This window comes from Natrix helvetica, assembly GCF_964273705.1.
Source record: "Natrix helvetica genome assembly, chromosome: 4".
Taxonomy (NCBI): Eukaryota; Metazoa; Chordata; class Lepidosauria; order Squamata; family Natricidae; genus Natrix; species Natrix helvetica.
The window spans coordinates 128,780,790-128,802,710 of NC_138550.1; the positions used below are offsets into that span (position 1 = coordinate 128,780,790).

At 38.8% G+C, this 21,921-nt stretch overlaps 1 protein-coding gene across 1 annotated transcript in view; it reads left to right on the top strand.

Annotated features, from left to right (window-relative positions):
• XKR4 (XK related 4) overlaps positions 1-21,921 on the top strand; it is a 100,720-nt gene that overhangs the window by 36,797 nt on the left and 42,002 nt on the right. The gene's annotated exons all lie outside the window — the stretch shown is intronic.

Here is a 21,921-nt window from a genome sequence, read left to right on the forward strand (position 1 = left end):
ATGGGGGGAGGCACTTCCAGTACCGAACTCTTCTGTTCGGTCTATCCTCTGCCCCCAGGGTATTCACAAAAGTACTGGCAGCACTGGCCGCCAACATCAGATCATCCCCAGTTCGGATTCTCTGTTATCTGGACGACATCCTCTTGTTGTCCAGGTCTCCGGTTCAGGCAGAAAGAGATCTCGCCCTCATCATTCACACCTTGTGGAATCACGGGTTCAGTGTGAATCTCAAAAGAGTCACCTCGTTTCCAGCACTCACCTTCTCCATCTCTGGGTCTTGATAGACACTATGGCGGAGAGGGTGTTCCTATCCAACGACTGCATTCTCAGTCTGAAGGAACTTGTCAGGAAAGTGCTACATCTATGCAAGGCATCCCTTCTTCTTCTCTCCCAAGTCTTGGGCAAGATGGTGTCCTGCTTCGAGATTGTCCCGTGGGCCAGGTTTCACAGCAGGAGCCTTCAATAGTTCATGCTTCCACATCAAAAGGCCGACAGGGGCAGGTCTCCTCTCAGGGTCCCCCTTCCCAGACAGGTATTACACTCTCTCAAATGGTAGCAGTCTCCGGCAATTTTGCAAGGGACCTTGTTCAGGGAGCTGTGCCATCTCACACTTATGACGGACGCAGGTCTGACAGGATGGGGGGCACACATGCACAACCTAGTGGCTCAAGGTCAGTGGTCCCTAGAAGAAAGCTAAAACAGCATTGTGCACGGCTAGAATTGTGCGCGGTTCACCTCCCCCTCAGACACTTCCACTACAGAGTTCAGGCCCGACACATATTAGTCCTCATGGACAATACCACAACCAAGGCACACATAAACAGACAGGGGGGGACTCGTTCCTGGTCCCTGATGCAGGAGTCCAACCTGTTGTGCCAGTGGGCGGAATCTCACCTGTCATCTCTCAGGGCAGAACACATCTCAGGGGTCTCCAATGTCCTAGCAGACTGGCTGAGCTGGACAGCGATAGATCAGGCGGAGTGGAGCATCCATCCGAACCTCTTCCATCGACTGACACTACGGTTCGGCCTCCCAGTCCTAGACCTGTTCACGATGGCAGACAACAACCAGGTACCCAGGTATAACTCAAGGTTCGTGGACCCCATGGCAGAAGGAGTAAACGCTCTCAGATGCCAGTGGCCCAGGAGTCTCCTGTATGCATTTCCTCCCCTTCAGAGGGTAATTCAAAAAATGCTGGAACAGGAGGCAGAACTATTGCTGCTAGCACCGGATTGGTCCCGCTGGCCTTGGTATGCTGACCTAGTGACTCTGTCAATCTCCACCCCATGGCACAACCCACGGTCTCTCCTGTCTCTACACCAAGGGTCAGTTTGTCATCCCAATCCCCAGTGGCTGTAATTAACCACAAGGCGATTGAGCGAAAAGCCTTAACAGCCGATAACATCTCCCTCAACGTCATTGCTACCATTCAGGCATCATGCAGAAGCTCTACTAACTGCATTTATGATGCCACGTGGCAGACTTTTGCTCTGAGGTGTTCCAACCAGACTCTTGACCCATTTAGGGCATCCATTCCGCAGATATTGGAATTCCTGCAGAGGGGGCTTGATCAGAGACCTAACATGCTACGCCGACAGGTGGCCGCTCTGGCCTCTGTTCTGAACGGCCTGGCATCCGAATGTCTACCTTCTCACCCCTTGATCCGGAGATTTCTCCATGGAGCGTCCAACCTGCGCCCCCCTGCTACATAGATATCCGACTTGGGACTTACCTCGTGTCCTAGAAGCTTTGACTTCTGTGCCCTTTGAACCTATGAGATCCACTTCTTTGAAATTGTTGTCCTTTAAAATGCTGTTTTTGGTGGCTGTAACCTCAGCCAGAGGTATTTCTGATTAGGCTGCTCTTTCTGTCAGGGATGACTTGTGCGTGTTTCATCCAGACCAAGTTGTCTTAAGACTGGACCCGCCATTCATACTGAAGGTCAATAGCTGTTTCTACTGAGATCAGGAGTTGACTTTACATGATTTCTGTCCGTCCCCCCGTCACATGAGGGAGCGCAAGTGGCACACTCTTGATGTAAGGCGTGGCCTCAAGATATACATCAACCGCACTGCTTCGTTCCGCCACTCGGAAGCTGTCTTCATCTCCTTTCGCTAGGCCTCCTTGGGTACAAAGGCTTCATTGTCTAGTCTGGGACACTGGATAAAAGCCTGTATTAAACTGGCTTATGAACTTCAATCCATACAGGTCCCTGCAAACATTACAGCTCACTCTACACACAGCCCTGCGACATCTGGGGCTTGGTCCATTCAAGCCACCTTGGAAGAAGTCTGCCGGGCGGCCACCTGGGCATCTCCCACAGTCTTCATACATCGTTACAAGTTCGACAAGAATGTGTCAGCTGACGCGGCCTTTGGGCGCAGGGTGCTGCAACAAGTGCTTGTGCCCTAACAGACCCTTTTTACAATTTCCCACCCTAGTGGACAGCCCAGTCTTTGGTACGTCCCAGTCTAGCTACTGTCTCTACGATAACAGGAAAATGGGTGTTGGTCCTTACCTGATACGCTCATTTTCTGGTAGAGTAGAGACAGCAGCCAGCCCCGCCCTGGTATGGGTCATGCAAGGGGATTCCTTGTGCGGAGGAGAGAGAGATACAGTGACTATAGACTTTCAGGTTTTGTGCACAATTCTCACTTGAGTCTACAGTTTTCCTTCATCTGAAACTGGGGAGGAGCCACAAGGGCCCGATGACATCATAAGTGTAGACTCAGTCCGATTGGTTAATGGACAGAGCATACCCAGTCTGGCTGCTGTCTCGTCTCTACTAGAAAATGAGCGTATCAGGTAAGGACCAACGCCCATTTTGCTTGGTTCTTGTAAAGACTGGAGCAGGAAGCTATAGTGAAGGATCACATTAGAAAAATAAAGGCAGACGGAGAGGATCATTTGCAGCTGTCTTTTCTTGGATTAAGAGGAAAGCTAATGTCTCCTTTGAGCTTGATTCCTTATGACTACATGGATATATCTGTATAGTTTTTTCTTGACAAGAGTACATAATTTGCCTTCTCAAGTAGGGTTTATTTTTTCCACTTCTCTCAATCTAGCCTGAAGCTCCAGGGCTCCCTAGCAGTTTTCTATCCAAGAATCAGCTAGAATCAAGTATGCGTACTTTAGTTCTTTTCTTCATTTAATCAGTCAGTATCAATATGTGTTGCCACTTATGATAAGAGTATCAAAAGTAGGCACAACAAAATAAAAAAAACCCTGCTTTGGCTTCTTTTTCCTGTGTGGTTCTTTCATTAGCTGGCTGTGATGTAGGACATTTCTTTTTCATCATGGAGACCTAAATGTTAGCCAGCCAGTCTGATCTTTGCTATCAATTATATTACTCTTCTCTTTTTGTTTTGGTTGCTAAAGTAATGGAATAATGGAGGAATTTTATTGAATAAATAGGTGTTGGACCTAATAACATCTGACTCACAGAACACAGTGCCTTTATTAAGAATCTGGAAGCAGAGATCTGAAGTAGGGAAGAGAACTAGGGATTCTAGATCACTCTGGTAAAAATCTAAGTTAAAGATGTATTAATTCCAGGCTAATGAACTTTCAAGTAATCTACCAGAGAAGTGGCCTTGCAAGATGATCTTAGCCAAACTCCACCATTCATTAATTTTGCTGAAAGTGCTTGTCCCACACATTATCTCTTCCGTATTGTCTCCCATGAATATCAGTTACTCTTGCTTGCTGTAATGTCCTCTCCTTTGCCTTTTTGGAAGAAGATTCTATAACATGTCAACAGAACTGAGGCTCTCACCTTGCGCTGTTGGGGAAATTGAAACATTTGTTGCTGTATTGTCTTTTTAATAGAAATGTACAGGTGAAATTCGAAAAATTAGAATATCGTGCAAAAGTTCATTTATTTCAGTAATGCAACTTAAAAGGTGAAACTAATATATGAGATAGACTCATTACATGCAAAGCAAGATAGTTCAAGCTGTGATTTGTCATAATTGTGATGATTATGGCTTACAGCTCATGAAAACCCCAAATCCACAATCTCAGAAAATTAGGATATTGTGAAAAAGTGCAATTAAGCCATAACACCTGCAAAGGGAATCTGAGCCTTTAAATGGTCTCTCAGTCTGGTTCAGTAAGAATCACAACCATGGGAAAGACTGCTGACCTGACAGTTGTGCAGAAAACCATCATTGATATCCTCCATAAGGAGGGAAAGCCTCAAAAGGTAATTGCAAAAGAAGTTGGATGTTCCCAAAGTGCTGTATTAAAGCAGATTAATAGAAAGTTATGTGGAAGGGAAAAGTGTGGAAGAAAAAGGTGAACAAGCAGCAGGGATTACCGCAGCCTGGAGAGGATTGTCAGGAAAAGGCCATTCAAAAGTGTTGGGGATTTTCACAAAGAGTGGACTGAGGTTGGAGTCAGTGCATCAAGTGCCACCATACACAGACGGATCCTGGACATGGGCTTCAAATGTCGTATTCCTCTTGTCAAGCCGTTCCTGAACAACAAACAACATCAGAAGCGTCTTACCTGGGCTAAAGAAAAACAGACCTGGTCTGTTGCTCAGTGGTCCAAAGTCCTCTTTTCTGATGAGAGCAACTTTTGCATCTCATTTGGAAACCAAGGACCCAGAGTATGGGTGAAGAATGGAGAGGCACACACTGCAAGATGCTTGAGGTCCAGTGTGAAGTTTTCACAGTTTGTATTGATTTGGCGAGCCATGTCATCTGCTGGTGTTGGTCCACCATGCTTCATTAAGTCCAGGGTCAACGCAGCCGTCTACCAGGAGATTTTGGAACACTTCATGTTTCCTTCCGCAGACGAACTTTATGGGGATGCTGATTTCATTTTCCAGCAGGACTGCCCACACTGGCAAAAGCACCAAAACCTGGTTCAATGACTGTGGGATTACTGTGCTTGATTCACCAACAAACTCGCCTGACCTGAACCCCATAGAGAATCTATGGGGCATTGCCAAGAGAAAGATGAGAGACATGAGACCAAACAATGCAGAAGAGCTGAAGGCCGCTATTGAAGCATCGTGGTTTTCCATAACACCTCAGCAGTGCCACAGGCTGATAGCTTCCATGCCATGCTGCATTGAGGCAGTAATTGCTGCAAAAGGGGCCCAAAGCAAGTACTGAGTACATATGCATGCTTATACTTTTCAGAGATCCGATATTGTTCTATGTACAATCCTTGTTTTACTGACTGCATGTAATATTCTAATTTTCTGAGATTGTGGATTTGGGGTTTTCATGAGCTTAAGCCATAATCATGACAATTATGACAAATCACGGCTTGAACTATCTTGCTTTGCATGTAATGAGTCTATCTCATATATTAGTTTCACCTTTTAAGTTGCATTACTGAAATAAATGAACTTTTGCACGATATTCTAATTTTTCGAGTTTCACCTATACAATGTATAGCACAATACCCAGGCAGGTTGGAAGCTAATTACCTTAGTCTCTTGCTAGCTGACCAGGCAACATGGATTTCATTGACCTATGATTAAATGTAAACAACTCCTCCAAGTGAGGTGATGCTGAACCTTAACTAAACTTCTGTTACTCAATATATTTTCTATTCCTTCTTCTTTCCTTCCTTTCCTCTTTTTTTCTATTAAATATTCACATACTATTTTGCTATTTCTTTATTTATCACTTGGACCATAATTGTCTTAATCCCAAAAAAACCTACCAGGGCTTCAGCATGTATTAGATTTAACATACTTTAGTATAGATTTATATTCTTGTAGTGTTTAAAAATTGTAGTATTACTTACATTCTATTATAGTTATTGCTCCCTGTTACTTATAGCATCTAAATTATTCATTGTAAAATTAATTGCAATTTTATAGGATTCTTTCATGTTTTAATTCCTGCACTCTATGATTTTAAATTAATAATATTACCTTCACCTTTATTCTACCAATATGATTGTAATGTTTAATTCTATTTTAGATTAATTTTTATGTTATTAATTATAACAAGATCTAAAACTGAAATAAAATTGATTAAATAAAAGCAATATCATTAAATTTTGTGAAAAAATCTCCCATCCTAGCAAGAAAAAGTTACGGATGAAGCTTCTCCAAAGCAAATGGAAATCTTTCAGAAAGGCCTGAAGTGGTACTTATTTGTCTCCCAATAGATGTCAGATTAATTAAACTCTGTCAAGCAGAGTCCTTACAAGAAATTAATGCCTTTCTAAGCTATCTTCTTGAGTACTTTCAAGTTGAGTCGGAAAAGAATAATTATGGAAATAAAGGAAAAAGATATTAAAACCAAAAGAATAAAATATAAACCAAAGAATAAAATCCCGTGTTTCATTTGAGTTTAAATATATCCAGATATTTATATCCAAAGATCTAGAGAATTAATTTTGCTTCATTCTTTCATCTGCTCCACAAATTTCGGTAATCATTTTCATCATAAAGACTGGAATAGATACAATTATGATGAATGCAGAGTAAGAATAAACAAAACAAATAATAAAAATAAAAATAATTATAATCTCATTGCATTTGTTTTGTGAACAAACACTGCCCCCTCAGAAAAATATTCACTACAAATTATTCATTCTGAAATAGGGAGAATAAGGCAAATTAACTCAGAAATAAAGAGTCATTGAATCACTGGATCAGACCTAAAAGAAAAAAAAATAGCAGAAAATGTTTTTAGCAAATTTGCTTACTTTGTGGACATTTCTGGAAGTTTGCTTAAAATTCTTTAAATTTTACTTTGGAATGTTGATATTTCTTACATTTGGGTTAGAAAAGTTCTCTGACCGCTTGCTTGAAGATTATATATGTATGTATGTATGTATGTATGTATGTATGTATGTATGTATGTATGTATGTATGTATGTGTTGTATTTGTGCTGATAAATAAATAAAGGGAGACTAGTATGGATTCATTTCAAGCTATTTAGCTCTCATCAGCTAGCCATACCCTTACTGGGATTTGAACCTGGGATGTGTTAAATATTAGGCAGATTTTTTAGCCACTACACCACAGGCTCTCCTCCTTTATCAGCTAAGCCTTGGTACATATTTGGGCATACCAGGGGTTGTAACACAAATGCATGCATATATATATATATATATGTGTGTGTGTGTGTGTGTGTGTGTGTGTATGTATGTATGTGTGTTACAACCCCTGGTATGCCTAAATATGGGAGGAAGGTCACTACTCCCTCTTTCTGTCTTTCAGCTCATCACAGAAGACCATGCAGGCAGAAAACCATATTTTTATTTTTAATGTTGCCTTTTTATATTTGTGTTGTATTTGTACTGATAAATAAATAAAGGGAGACTAGTATAGATCTATTTCGAGCTAATTAGCTCTCATCAGCTAGCCATACCCTTACTGGGATTTGAACCTGGGCTGTATTATATCAGTACAAATACAACACACACACACACACACACACACACACACACACACACACATAAATTAACTGTATTAATTTATGAATATATATATATATATATATATATATATATATATATATATATATATATATATATATATATATATATATATATATATATATATATATATATATATATTCATAAATTAATACAGTTTTAATCAAAATTGGGTCTGATCTAGTAAAGAGGCACACAGCAAAAACAGATTGACTTTGTAAAGTTTTAAGTCAACATGTTGCATTTGGGACAAACATTCATATCTACTAATTATATTTCAACAAATGACTCAGCTTTTATGAGTGAGGATGAAACATACTACTAGTAGACTTTAAAGTTTGAAACATTAACACTTTGAGTTTAATTCATAAGAAAAAAAAGTGACTAACATAACTTGCCCAAAACAAGTGAAATGATGGCCTTCCTCCCAGTGCCTATTAGGATTCATGCAAAAACATTCTGAATCCACTGAAACATCCATATCTTCTTCAAAAACACGATCATTTTTCTCAATAAATAAATGAAGAAGTGTATTTTTTACTCATTTGTTTAATTGGGTTTTCTTTGTCTAATGCTATTACTTGTGTGGAGAATAGATTAAATGGTTAGGGTTTCTTATTTATCACAAATAAATGGTTTCTTATTTATCACAAATAACTTTACCAACAATTGCATCTCATTTCCAAAGTTTAACTTCCAAAGTGCCAAAGTTGAATAATTCTCCTTGACAACACCACATTTTTCTTGCCAAAAAAGTCCAGTCCAACCTTCATCATCTCTATTTACTCAGTATTTCTTTTTTTTTTTTTTTTTTTTTTGTAATAAAATTTTATTGGTTTTTCAAAATTTATAGGGAAAAGGGTAAATGGACAGGTATACAAATTTTGGCAGTTGCAAAGTGTGTGAGGCCCCCCTCCCTCCATACCCATAGCGTACATTTATATATAATGCATTAGTATATAATTGATTATAATCAGCATATTAGTTCTATTATTAAATTCAATCAAATTAAACATTACAATATAAAATCCAAATATAATTCCATTTTCACTTTCGGTCAATTTATAATAATATGATTTTCATATTTATTTCTGTGATCTGAGTCTTCTTGCTATTGCCCCATCTCCCTCCACTGGCAGAGCTCTGGCCCCTCCCGTGTCCTGCGTGTCCGTTGTAGTGTCTGGTGGTTTCTCTAGGAGTGTTTTATTTTTTTCCATAAAGGCCTGCGCCTCTATGGGTGAATTAATTCTGATTCTTGTCTCCTCCCAGAATATCAGCATACCTTCAGGCATCAACCATCTAAACCACACCCCTTTCTGGTATAATTTATTCGCTAATTGCGAATAATTTTTTCTTTTTTCTCTAATCTTCTTAGGGATCTGCTTCAGAATGGTTATCTCCATATCATGATATGTCAATGCTTGCCCCCTTTGTACACCCAGAATTTCATCTCTTGTGGTTTTTCTAAGGAATTTAATGTGAACCTCCCTGGGTAAATTGTGTGTTCTAGCATAAGCTGAGTTCACTCTATAAACCAGATCTATATCCCACCCCATCTGTTGTTTTTCTTTGTGTGTATAGTCAGCCAGAATGTTTGTCATGATGTCCCTTATATTTTCCCCATCTTCTTCTATAACATTTTGAAATCTAAGATAATAGGACATTCTCTCAAATTCTAATTTCATCTGTTGGATGTCAAGATCTTTGTTCCCTTTCTGCACGGCTTCCACCCCCCCCCTCACCTCCTCCACCCCCCCTTCCACAAGATTCAGTCTTTGTGAGTTCTTATATATTTGGGCTTGATTTTCTTTAATTTCATCTTTCATTTCCCTTAACTGTTTCTTGATTTCCTCCTGGCCCTGTAGAATTTGTTGAAGCATTTGTTGAAAGTCCATCTCTGTAGTCTTATGTTGCATCAGTTCTGTTATCTTTGACTGTGTGGCTGGACTGGATGTTGCGGATGTTGGAGCAGAAGTGGCAAAGCCAGGTTTTCCAGGAGGGGGTCTTTTAGATGCCATCCTTTATAACGTTAAAAGTTCAGTCCAAATATGAAGTAAGCAATTAGAAAAGAAGGGTAGCCAGGTGAATCCGGGAGCAGAATAACCAGGCAGAAGAGAATCTCTCCAATAAGTCTGGCAATAGATAGAAAATTTCCCCTAGAAGGTTAAAAAAATACCAATCCACAAGAGGTTCCTCTGGGAGACACGGAGACAAAGACCGGAAGCCTGAATTTTAAAGGTGGAGTCAGGTTTCAGAGTTCATAAAGACAACGGAAGTGTGCCATCTTGCCCTGCCAGTTTTGGGCACAGAGGCGTAACAAAGTTTTAGAAAGTTCCAAAAGTCCTCAAATCATTGTAATATGTAAAATTAAATTGAAAAGAAAATCATCTCAGCCTAAGTGAGGCTTCATTCGTTGGCTCTCCCCCCTCCTCCTTCCCCGGGGGCTGAGAGCAAAATTGTTTCTTGCCGCTTGTCCAAGGGGGGGGGGGAAACCCCCCTCCCTCCAGCCGCACCTCCAAAATGCTCCGAAAGTTGTTTTAAAGTTTTAAAAGCTGAATCAAATCTTCATGCAAAGTAAGGGATGAAGAGAGAGGCAACCTCACCGCACCGCAGCTGCTTCCTTCAATTGTAGCATTCTCCAGTCGGCTTGTAGCGAGGCGCGAGGCGTGGAAACGCGATGCGCCCTCCGAGCTTGCTCCCCGGTGCCTTGGGCGCGCGAGAGAGCCCCCGCCGGCTGCCGCCGCTGCAGGAGACCTCCGCGATGCCGCCCCTCCGGCAGGACCCCTCTGCGGGGTGTCCTGTGCCCCCCAAGGAGTGGGGAAGCCCACCGGGGAGCCGGAGCGGGCAAAGAGCTGCCCGTCGCCGCCGCCGCCGGAACCGGAACCAGTATTTCTTATATTTGCATTCTTTTCAATCTTTTCTGGCAAACCAAACACTCTTTTTCAATCTGGCTACAACAAATCAAGTTAATTTTTTTCAAAATTGCCAGCTGTTATTTCCTGCTTTGGATACTTTCTTGGGTTTACAAGAACCATTAGTAACTCATCAAGATTTTTGTTTATATTTTCAAATAAAGCGTGTAATTTGAAGAGCATTCTTTTTTCCATTGCCTTCCAAAATAGTTTATCTCATTTCAAAGGCATGATAAATGTTTTTTGCTCCCTCTTCAAGGACAAGAAAAGCAGTAAATAACTACTTCCACAAGGAAAGCATTAAAAAAAGGGAGACATTTCCTATCAAAAATTAAGAGATAAATATCAGGGGGCTTTTTTTTAAAAAAAGTAAAAAGCTAGAAAAAGAAAGATTTATTGTATAATACTGTGTTAACCCACCACAACTTCTTTATGGTTTTAAAAAACTGATTTTGAATTTACTGGTAAATAATGAAAGAGCAGCAAAAAGAGTTGTAAAAATCCAGCAAGAGGTGATAAAATTGGTCAGAAGTCAACTAGTCATAAATCAAGAGATTGCAAAGCTTCAAAAAGCTTTGCAATTAAAACCCAGGAATGCTTAAGAAAGATGAATAGTTGAAGGGAAAAGGTGTCAAGAGACAAGAGGTTCCAATCAGTTCTTATGGAGAATTGTATGAATCCAGCATTTCTCTTTTCCATATGTGCATCATCAACTGAAGTTCATCTCAGGTCCTTCCCAGGAAGCAAAGCCATCAAATAAACATCTTTGGCAGCAAAACCAGCTGTTCGTAGCAGGAGAAAAAGAATCTCCTATCCCCATAATGGTGAACCTATTGCACACATGCCAGAGGTGGTACGCAGAGCCCTCTCTGACGGCAACGAGCCATCGCCCCACTTCAGCTCTGCTGCGCATGCGCACGTGCCTCCTGCCGGCCAGCTATTCTTTTGGTCTCTTTGGTTCTCTTCTTGCTTTTGAATGGCTAGGTTGGCAGGAGCTGAGGGAAGTATGGGAACCTGGACTGTCAGATTTTCAACCAACAAGCCCAGCATCTTAACCACTGAGCCACCATGCTGTCCAAAAATAAGATGTGGGGGCGGGGAAAACGACACATGCGTGCATTGCATTTTGGGGGTTTGGGTGTGAAGTCGCATTCGTGCACGCACTTTTGGCACACAGTCCAGAAAAGGTAAGCCATGTCCTATACATCCAGCTCACCATGATGGGAGCAACATATTTTTAAATTTCAATTTATTTAGTTTTCAAACAAAAGTTCCCAGTCATCGAATATGGAAACTAATCCTGAAAATTTAGATATACATATAAAATCCTCAGTTTTATTCTAGGTATAAATAATATTACTCTATGTAAAACAAACAGTTGCAACTCAATCTGCTTGATCAAAGGATATGCATCAAGCCATGCAACATAATTTAAGGCAGATACTACAGTATTCCTAGGGTTGCTAAGAAGCATCACATTAGAGAAATGAATGTGAAAATATCTCATCACCTACAATAAATGTGCTGAGTACTTGTCTTTTCTAATTCAGTTGGAAAGTGTAAGGTAGTTCATTATGCCTTTATTTAAAAAAATAATAATTATTTCATCACTGCATATAATTTAAACTAAAAACTGAACTTGCAGAAGCTGTGATGATGATTACACCTACCACAACTGTGTTGGGAGCTTTTTTTCTTTCTCTGAAAATAGGTCAGTCAAAAAAGAACAGATCCTGTCTTGTTGGCACCAATTATTATGGTTTGTGCTCTGAAGCTATTTCAGTTGCCTACTAGTCTCTTAGTTTTTTATTTAACTAAATCATTCATCCAGAACATAGCTATACCTTTTATCCTCTTTGTTGTTATTGCCCAGAATTGTTTAAAATTCTGTAAATGAAAGGTTATTAAAATTAATGTAACTAATCTCACCTTAATAAGTGTCGGCTTTCCTGTGAACATTTTACCACAGTTTTCCTCTTGAATATGCATAAAGTCAAGCAATAGTGAACATCATCTATATATCTGTAGTCATATACATGCTAGTTTTCATTCCATCTAAAAAAACACAGAGGCTTTTAAAACTAATTAAATTGTATCAAGAAAATGAAGCATGCCTGTTCAAGAATGCCATTGTTGTATCTTGGTTTTTCAGCTTGAAATGTTACTCTATTTTTTTTTCAGTTATTCCTGTCCAGAGCACCTGGTACAAGACATTCTCTGTTCAGCTGAATTAATTTCATCTGTCATTTAAGATATCTTCCCATATTAATTTTGGAAGATATCCATGACATTCCTCTCAGTTTTTCCACAAAACATCTATTTTGTTGCAGGTGCTGATTCTTTTACAACAGTAAGAAGGTTTTAAGTATCTTCTTGTTATTGAGACAAGTACTTGATTGTGTCTATTGGACATAAGAGCATTTATTTTAAGTGGTTTTTGTAAAAAGAAATACAGACTGAAAAAGAAGCTTAATGAGAGAAACCCTAAGTATTATATAACTTGCTGAAATACCTTTCTCATTTATGTATTCACAGATGCAAAAATGTCCATGAATGAAAAGGTACATTTGAACAATGCAAATTGCAGATATGAAATTTGCAAAACAGATTAAAAATATCTCAGTGTTTTGGCTGATTGGAAAAAAAGCTATGTGGAACAATGACAAATTTAGTTTTTAAAGTATATTTTTAAATTAAAAATAGAAACAGGTTATATACGGTAAATATTAGGAAACAATATTTGTTTCTCTTTCTTTATGTCACTGACAATTGAAGCACAACTTTCAAGTGAGCTTTCAGATTATAAAAAGCATGGCCTGGGATTTCCTTTCACCTATTTATTATCCAGCAACCATTGCTACTTTTCCAGTACTTTTGAAATTTTCATTAGGCATCATGGCCCACTCATCACCTACTTTCACTGCACACTTTTGCTGCCTGCCTGGTCATCATTGAAACCCTCAAGAACATATGACTTTTAAAGCTAGCTATGTAATGACTGAATTGTGATTGCATGAGCTGTATGCCACTGCCAAAGACTCTTAATTTTCTAGGAGACATTTGGTGATCTGGCTAGGAATGGACTGATACCTGACCTTCCCTCTAAGCTGAGCTGTCTATCCGAAAAAGATAGCACTGGCAATGCACAGTGTTAGTGATCACTGTACATAGCAAAATCCTAGGGATTTTCATCCAACTTTGATAGTAAAGCATAAGGTAAAGGTTCCCCCGCACCTGCATGCTAGTCATTTCTGGATCTAGGGGCAGTGCTCATCTCCATTTCTAAGCCGAGAAGACAGCGCTGTCCGAAGACATCTCCGTGGTCATGTGGCCGGCATGACTAAACACCAAAGGTGCATGGAGCCCTGTTACCTTCCCATCGAAGTGGTCCCTATTTTTCTATTTGCATTTTTTACATGCTTTCGAACTGCTAGGCTGGCAGAAGCCGGGACCAGTAATGGGAGCTCACTCAGTTAGGTGGCGCTAGGGATTCAAACTGTTGAACTGCCGACCTTCTGATCAACAAGCTCAGCATCTTAGCCACTGAGCCACCAGTGGCTAAGTAAACCATACTTTCCCTCTATTGAAATATAACAGACAAAAATATATTTGCACAAAGCCCACATTCATCTAAACACAGAAAAAGTTCAAATGCTTTTATTTCTGTCGTTTTTCTCACACACATAGGCAGTACTAGTTTTACAATGACTTATATGGGTTGAGTAATTATAGCATAATGTTTCAATTGTACCTTGATGGGGAAGAACTGCAGTATTCTCTGGATGAATCGGGGCTGATCATTCTCTTTCATTGAGGTATAGTTCATTTTTGTCGGTTAAACATGAAGATGACCTCTAGTCTTCAAGAAAGGAAGAGAATCTTCACCTCTCAAGAGAAAAGACAATGCTCCTTTTAAAGTCTGTGTTACAGATTTTGGTGTCTGCCCTGATTCACAATTTGCTGACTTTGGAACACAAACCTCTGTCCCTTGTTTTTCTAACTTTAATGATCACAAACTTAAAATAGTCAAAAAAAAATGTTATGAAATATCTCATTTCACTAAATAATGAATTTAAGCGAAGGAATTAGAATTGATATTTGGAATAACAAGGATCTCTTTTTGAAATATTAGTTTGATAAATATTCCACATCTTCTAAGTCATTACTAAAATACTGTTTGAATAAACATACAATAATAATGTTAAAAGAAAAATTAAACACTTTCTAGCAAGCAATTGTAACTGACGCAATGAAAATCCTGGAATTCCTTATAAGACAATGTAGTTACAACATATAAATGTATTTGAAATTACATGAAAAATAATCCTAGATGGTTGCAAAGAAATATAGAAAAAAATAATTTCGGTAAGAAAATAGATACATATCAGTGGTGGGTTCCGGATTCCGGTGCAACTGATACAGTGCAATGGGGCCGGGCGCCCACCACATGCACACATGCAGCACGCACGCAGCACGTGCATACATACTTACTGCCCACTATGCTCCAGCTGCTTGGCGGAGCGTCATGCGGGTGCCGTACACTCAAATACCGGTAAGGAGGGCAGGCAGGCAGCCCTCTGGAGCACCGTACCGGAACAGTACCTGGTGCTCTCAGCAGGCACCGGTATGCCCATACCGGGGGAAATCGGTCATATCCCACAACTGATACATATTTTTGCTTCCATTTTTTGCAGCTCAGATATAGTAATTTATATTCACATTCAAAGTCACAGGATATTGACCTTTGCTACCTTGCATAAAAGAAACTTACAAAAATGTTGGCTTCCAAAATGAGCGATTCAATAACCAATCTTCTGTTTGTTTGTTTGTTTGCATATTTTATTTATTTATTTATTTTTGAAGTTTCATGAGATTGGGAGCTAAATTATTCCGTAACATCCCATAGAGCTTCCTATTTTCAAACCTCTTCCAGCCATATTCCTGTGCAAGGGGACTTCAGCACTTGGAGTGTATTGGCAAAGTTGTTTTAAGTATCAACTATATTGTGGACAATAGCATTATTAAAGTAGAACAGGGGTGTCAAACTCGATTTTATTGCACCAGGGTTGTGTTTGATGTCAGGGGGGCTGGAGTGTCCAGGGCCAGGGTGGGTGTGGCCAACTCAACATCACTTGTGTTGGAGGCGCCTGTGGTGGCTCGAGCACTCTGGCACAGGAAACAGGCTCCCAAACTTTGTTTTCTGCTGTGATGGCCCTCTGCCAGCGAAAATGGAGATGCGGCCCTCATGAATTCTGTTTTTGCTGGCAGAGGCACTTTGCCAGTCCTTTGCTGTTCCAGGGCAGTTCCATGAGCCAGATCTTTGCACCCCATGGGCCAGATCTGGCCCCCGAGCCTTAAGTTTGACGTTCCCGAGGTGGAACATCAGTAGATTGCAAGGTAACAATTTCAGATTTATATATTTATATTCAATATATTAATATATTAAAATTACACAGCCATTCCTCAAGCTCACTGGCCAACTTTCACTCATGATAAAATAATGGTGGTGCATATCATACTTCAAGCAATGGCACAATCTGGATGATAGCATGCAGATAGCATGGGGTGACACCCAAACCCACCTAGATCTGCTAACCTCTTTTCACTCATCACCTAAATGGCCAGAAAAATATTGTGGCAATCTAGAGTAATCTTGTTTCATGGGTGTCCCCCCCGACCCCAATTTTGTAGTTATCATGGAAGGTAGTAAGTTAAACTCTCAGCCGATAATTTGGAATGATACAACTGAATGGAGGGAATTACTTTAGCTTCAACCAACATAGGACAGTTTGAGAATAAATACAATTCCAATAGATTTAATTGGCTTGGTCAACTGACACATTTTCCTAGTTGTGTAACATGCTCACTCTCTTCACATATCTCAAGGCCTCAGAGGCAAGAGCTATAAATAGATATTAACAGAAATCTTCCATGGATCAGATAAAATTATTACACTTTAAGCCTCAGTTTTCTGTATAAATCTGTATATAAAATATGCATGCAAATGCCTACAATACATGTTTCATTTAGCTTTCCTTGAGATGCTTTGCTTTATGACTTTTACTAATTTATTATTTCAATATTTATTAGCTTATCTCCATCAATTTTGGACAATATGCTTGGAAAATCTTGTTGAAATTTTATTTTTAAAGTATGATTCAAGAGCTAAAGATCACCATTCCTAAACTAAAACATGCAGCCTTCTCTAGATCCATCTGGTTCGAAACCACAACTTATACCTTTGCCATTTATGAATGGGTGGTTCTGCATAATATACCCACAAGAGGTAGAAGTATTTAAAAAGTGAAGAGGAAAGATATGCCGGGATAATAAAAGTCTTGCCACTATTGCATGTGCACTGACTCAGCCATAAATACAAAAGGATGAAGTTTTAATCATGCCGTCATGACTTCCATTTTGAATCTGGGAAAGAAAGGCACTCTCATTCTTTATATGCCTAAGGTGCATCTCATTTACACAATCATGGTTTGCCTCTGTTATATTAGTCTGTAATAAAACAGCTTTTTTCTTGATAATAAATGGCTAGGTAAGTAATTTTATTAAAATACATGAACCAACACTCTAAATATAAATTAGTTTTCTATGAATCTATGATAGACGTAGGCCAGGACTCTGTGCCTTTTAAAATTTTCAAACCGTTTTAGCTGAGGAATTCTGGGAGCTGAAGTCTACATAGCTTCAAATTGTAAAGGTTTATAAAAATTGATACAGACTAACTTTGACATCTCACATAAGAGAAATAGCACTAACCCAAACACTAAGCAAATTGGTGGCTTTGGTTTCAAATCATCCAAAGGGGAATAATAACAATGGATGTATTTGGATATTACGTTACAGCAAAATCATGTAGATAGCTGTTTTTGCCGTCTTTTTATGGTGGATTTTACAGGAAGGAAGCTAAAGTTGTTCCCAGTAGCCAAGGACTATAGTTGTTTTGTCCAAGTGAACTGAAATTTTTCATAAAGGGAACGTTCCATAATCTACCAATAACTTACCTATGACTGTAGATTCCAAGCTAAATGATTAGAAAATTTCCAAATGATATCACGTCTTCATTAGATAATTTAAAAAAGAAACTAGAAGGCTATGTTTAAGATCTATGCAATAAATGAGAAGGATATACAAAGGGACAATGTGTCAATGAAAGATTTAAAGATTGGTGTATTTGTACCATGCAGCAATGATTAAGTGTAGATGAAAATTTGTACCATGATTGTCTGGCCAGCTGGTCTTCATGCGCATCGGAACGCCAGAAACCAAGGGACCAGGTGGCCGGCACACTCATGCACACCAGTTAGCTGGTCTTCAGTTTTCTGGTGTTCTGGCACACGCATGTGCATGCACACATGCTTATGTGTTCTGGTTTGGGCATTTGGTGCAGAAAAGGTTCATCATCACTGATGTAGGGGATCAGGCTAAAGGGTATCATCCAGAATCCACTGCTGCTCACCATTTTGGAAATGAAGCATTGCCTGGCAGTTAGTGTAATCTGTGACTATATGTTCCTAAATAGATTCTGATTTTTTTCCCCAAGGAGATGCTTAACACAGCAGAATGCTAACTGTTTTATACATTGTGCAGAAGATGTGCCTGGATTTATTGGTAGCCTATCAATGGTCTATTTAAATGGTGAAAGTGTATGAGAAGAAATTTAGACCATTTTACCTTGCAATCTCTTAAATGTATCCTAAGACTACAATCCTTGACTAGCATGAAATTGTAAGGTGTCTGCCATGTAGAAATTTGGGACTGCAAAATTTCAGACAATTGCTAGATGCATATTTGCACCCTACATCTGTTAATCTTAACAAATTATAGGATTTATGAATGTAGGTTGTATAATTTGCAGTGATTGTAATCAGTATAATTGTGATTTTGGATGTAGCATGTGGATAATAGATGTTGCAGCACTCAATATATAAATAGCAATGAATTATGAAATTGAAGACTGCTTAAAGGAGAATATAATACAATACAAATAGAAAACTTCTATTTTTACTGGAATGAAATGTTGGAATCCATTTCTCCCTCTTTATTCTGATGCATTGACTGTTTGCACATTACTCTAAGTCAGTGTTTCTCAAACTTGGCGACTTTAAGTCCTGTGGACTTCAACTCCCAGAATTCCCCAGCCAGCTATGCTGGCTGGGGGATTCTGGGAGTTGAAGTCCACAGGACTTAAAGTCGCCAAGTTTGAGAAACACTGCTCTAAGTCATAATATGTTGAACTCAGGTAAAGTTAGATGATATAATTTAGAACATGAAAAGTAAGTGAACCCAAGGGGTTTTATTCAGTATTGTGGTTTAAAATGATGTGTAAATCCATACAATAAATAAAATATATAGTATAATTTTAAATAACTGATAGTGTATCATTTTTTTAAATTGTTTAAACATTTTTACTGGGATATCTTTCAAAAGTTTGTATCCATACTTAAGCATAATTAGAATTCCTTATGCATAAAAGACCTTATCAAAAATAAGAAACAGAAAAGAGAATGTTGCAAGCACAAATGTTACCCAGGCTAACTATGTTGGATGACATTTTAAACACAGAAAATAAAAAGCTGATAAAATAATGCTGACCTTTTAGTCTAAGAAAATAAAGTTCCTGATGGCTAATTTTGAATTCAGTGAGTATCATGTATATCTCTGGACACAAATACAGCTTTGTGAGTAGGATGGGAGCTAATATTACCTTAGTCATTTCTCCTTCAAACATTTATCTGAAAAGAAGAATATGAATGTATGGAGATAGACTAGTAAAATAAAGAATGAGCATGCATATAATTGAGAAAAATGCTTATATTTTCCTAGCTTAAATATAGAATTCTTTATTGGCCAAGTGTGGCTTACACACACAAGGAATTTGTATCCGGTTCATTAACTCTCAGTGTTCATACAACAATAGCAATAACATTTAGACTTACATACCGATTTGCAGCTCTCTCTAAGCAGCATACAGAGTCAGAATATTGCCCTCAATAATCTGGGCCCTCATTTTACACATACCCCCTCAGAAGGATGGAAGGCTGAGTCAACCTTGAGCCTGGTGAGATTTGAACTACCAAACTGCAGGCAGCCAGCAGAAGAAGCCTGCAGTACTGCACTCTAACCACTGCATCATCACCTGGTACCATAGTGGTGCCATAGTGGTGAGCCTATCATAATAGTGCCAATGCCTGTCTCAGGACAGGAAATACCTATGAAGCAGGGATGGGTTCCAACTTCTTTTACTGTCAGTTCACTCATGGCCACGCTTTGGGTGCATGCATGCTTGAGGCGCACTTGATGCATACTATGCATGCATGCACAGAAGTAAAAAAATTGCTTCTGTGCATGCGCAGAAGCAAAAAACAAGATGGCTGGACCTATGACGCCACCGATAGAACCGGTTCGGGCGTGTTTCTGGCTGAGTTATTACCTACTTGGCTTAACTGGTCCAAACCGGTCGGAACCCACCTCTGCTATGAAGAGCTAGTTCATGATTTGGGACAACCCAGCTTCATCTGCTGCACAATCACAATTTTAACAATATATAATGAAATGGCTATAATAAGTCAAGTTCTTATAAGTACCAGAATGGATTGCCGCAATCAAGTGATAGGACTTCCATTAAAGGGGAGCAATTAAAAAAATGGCACCTGATCTAGAATGCAGCAGTCAACATATTTAAGAGCTACTGGCCATTAATGAGAGCACATAAAATTAATTTTGTGAGTCCTGTACTAATAGTCTACTGGTTTCTGGGTACAATTTAAGGTGATGGTATTGTCCTTTAAAAACATTCATGACTTGGCACCTGCGTACTTGCAGGACTGTTTGTTCCAACTGTAATTAGTCCAGCCCGTTAGAACTTGTAGGGAACAATTGCTCGTACTCCCACACTTCTAAAAAATGAGATGAGCCATGGCTCAAAGACACTGTTTATACATCAGTGTGGCAACACTGATGCTTTGGAATGGCCTTTTTATAAGAACAAACTCTCTCTTCCCTTCCCTCCTTGTTGACTTTCAAGAAACTATTGAAAGGGGGATTATTTCATAGGGCTTTCTCTTAAATTAAGTATTGCATCACTTTTTCTTTTTAAAATGTTACTGTCTGTATCTTGTCTTTGTTATTTGTTTCAAATTGTGCTGTGGAAGTTTCAATTCTTACTAAATAATGCACTCTGGTGGCACTGCAAGTGCTAGACCAGTGGTTCCCAAACTTATTCAGTCCACCGCCCCCTTGGTGCTACAAACTGATCCTCAGTGCCCCCCACCCAGTGGTGGAATTCAATTTTTTTTACGACCGGTTCTGTGGGTGTGGCTTGATGGGCGTGGCTGGGGGAGTCATGTGACTGGGTGGTTTGCATGAAGGAATAAAGATAGTAACAGTAAAATTCAAAACTAACAATTAATTGCACATTTATACAAAATCCCATTTAAAAACCTTTGCAATTAGTTAATTCAACAAAATTGTTGAACATGATCCAGTGATACCAGGTTTTCAAAGTCTGATAGTCATTTATCAAGAACCTTAATAACTAGTAACTTAGCAAACTCAGTAAAATTTAGTAATTATTTCACTGTTCAGTAAATTCTTAATGTGATGGATGGCTTGATGAAGTGATACAAGTTTCCCAATGTCTTGCTTTAAGTCACTTAGCAGGAGTCTTAAATCACCATTTTCAGTAATCTGGAGTCAATTTCTTTGCTTGGAGAGAAGTTGGATGACCACACTGAAGCCATGTTCCACCAAATATGATGTTGGAAATGCAACAAGGAGCTTCTTAACCACTGTCCATAGTGCAGGATAGCGATCAGAAATTTCTTTCTGTAACTAAAACTCTTGGTACAATTTTTTGAACTTTGGCTTCAGCTCAATGTCACGAACATTTGCTTGAATTATTTGATGAGATTATTGAATGGTACCTAGGGATTCCCAATATGGAAAGTGAGAATGGGAACATTTTAACAGATCTATATGTTCTTGGGTTATAATTTTCACTAAAGAACCATGGGGATGGAAAGGGAAATATAGACAATGGAGTCCAATCCCCCTCCTCAACAGTTTGGAAGAATAACTCTAGCAAAATGTAGCCTTTTACCTCTTTGGGGAATCTATTATTATTATTATTATTATTATTATTATTATTATTATTATTATTATTATTATTATTATTATTATCATTGTCATCATTATCATTATCATTATCATTATTATTATTTATTTATTTATTTATTTATTTTTCCCAATACAACTCATGCAAAGGGTCATCCACAACTACATTACATTTTCCACACTCATATTTGTGATTCCTTATAACTTCTTTAAACTAAACATTTTTAGTACAAATCAACGCATTGACATATATATCACTAATGCAGTTTCCTATCTCTTCTACTGACATAATTAACACCTTATGTATTGAATACAAGTATATCAAGTATAGGTTAAACATGAATTGAATAACATCTAATTCAAATGTATAAGCTGTGAATTTATTATATAATCACAGGAAAACATTGCACTTATGCCTAAGTCCTCTACCCACGCACATTAGAAGACAGATAAAACTATCTTAGCTGG